Source organism: Ambystoma mexicanum, chromosome 3q (genome assembly GCF_040938575.1).
Source record: "Ambystoma mexicanum isolate Mex_15411 chromosome 3q, UKY_AmexF1_1, whole genome shotgun sequence".
NCBI lineage: Eukaryota > Metazoa > Chordata > Amphibia > Caudata > Ambystomatidae > Ambystoma > Ambystoma mexicanum.
Genome location: NC_090926.1, coordinates 752,352,101 through 752,353,515, shown reverse-complemented (window position 1 = coordinate 752,353,515; position 1,415 = coordinate 752,352,101).

Here is a 1,415-nt window from a genome sequence, read left to right as displayed (position 1 = left end):
GAAATGTAACAGAAACAGAGCCCTCTAGTAAGCTATCAGTATAAACGGCTTGGTTAGTTATGTTGGCCTTCAATTCACCATGCGTCTGTAGACATTGGCTATTGTCAGGGTGCAGAAGGAGGAGACGGGTGGCATGATTGCTATAGAATTATTTATTCTGGAAAATAAAGGGAAAACCTAACTATCCCCATCTCTAAGAGGGGTTTCCTGCCTCAACTACTGCCCCTTCTTCTGGGCTGGGGATACAAGTTCACTTTTCAATTCTTGGGTTCTTCTTAGGGAACTAGCTCCCTTCCCTGGGTCAAAATTGACCTCCAACAAAAAAAGTTCAAGCACATGTCCCTGGCAGACACACTGCATATCGTCTAACATTTATTAACTGACAGTCTTTATACAACTTTGGTTGTATAAAGACTGTCAGTGATTTAAGAGTTCAACACAACCAGGGGGGAATGATTCCCTTCCCCTGGTTTTGTTTACCATAAGAATGATTCCCTTTTCCTGGTATCTTGGCTTCAGAGTTCGATAGAACCAGGGGGAATGACTCCCTTCTCCTGTTCTCTTTCCACTTGGTTGCACAATTCAACAACGCCAGGAGGTAATGACTCCCTTTTCCCTAGTGTATAAGAGAGACTTGTGTCCCTTTCGAATTGGCAAAGAGAATGCCTCCCTTCTCCTGGCTTGTTATGTCACTTGGCCTGGGGGGAATGACTCCCTTCCCCTGGACTATTTATCACATAGCTTCAAACACACAGTTCTCAAATGTTGCAAGGATGCATGACCCCGGCTTCTCTTCTTTGGTTGGACTCACTTGGTATTCCTCTCTACCAAGTACTGCGACGAGGAAGATGACTCACTTCTTGATTTGGGTTCCAGTGGCCCCCTTGTCTTACTCTCTCACTAAGTACTGCCACGAAGATGATGTCTCGCTTCTTGATTTGGTGCCCAGACCCCTCAAGTATTCAATGATTTTCCTAAGGTCACTGGGCCGAGGAAGCATTCCTCAGATGCAAGACCCTCTCGCCGCCTGCCTTGCGTCCCTACCGGGCCTACCAAATGTCCCCATACCTGCCACTGGGATTGGGCAGCACTCCGGTTCTTCCTGGGATCAGGCATTTCAATGGCAGCAGCGGCGTTCCTTCTACCTCGGTGGCTTGTGTCTACGCTTGGCTTCTCTGCTTCGCAGTCTCGATGCTTTCACCATACCGTATGGTCCACCTGGTCACGACTGCGCCACTGCACTGTTTGTCAGGACTGGCGGAAGGGATATCAGGTAGCAGCCTCACCACTCTGGCCTCATGGGAACGGCTCCCCCCAGGGGGAGAAGTGATGAAATCTCAGGATTATTCACAATATGAACGTCATTAAGATCTGAGAGTTTGGCCTCTAGGTACCATTTGGCTTCTTGCATAAAT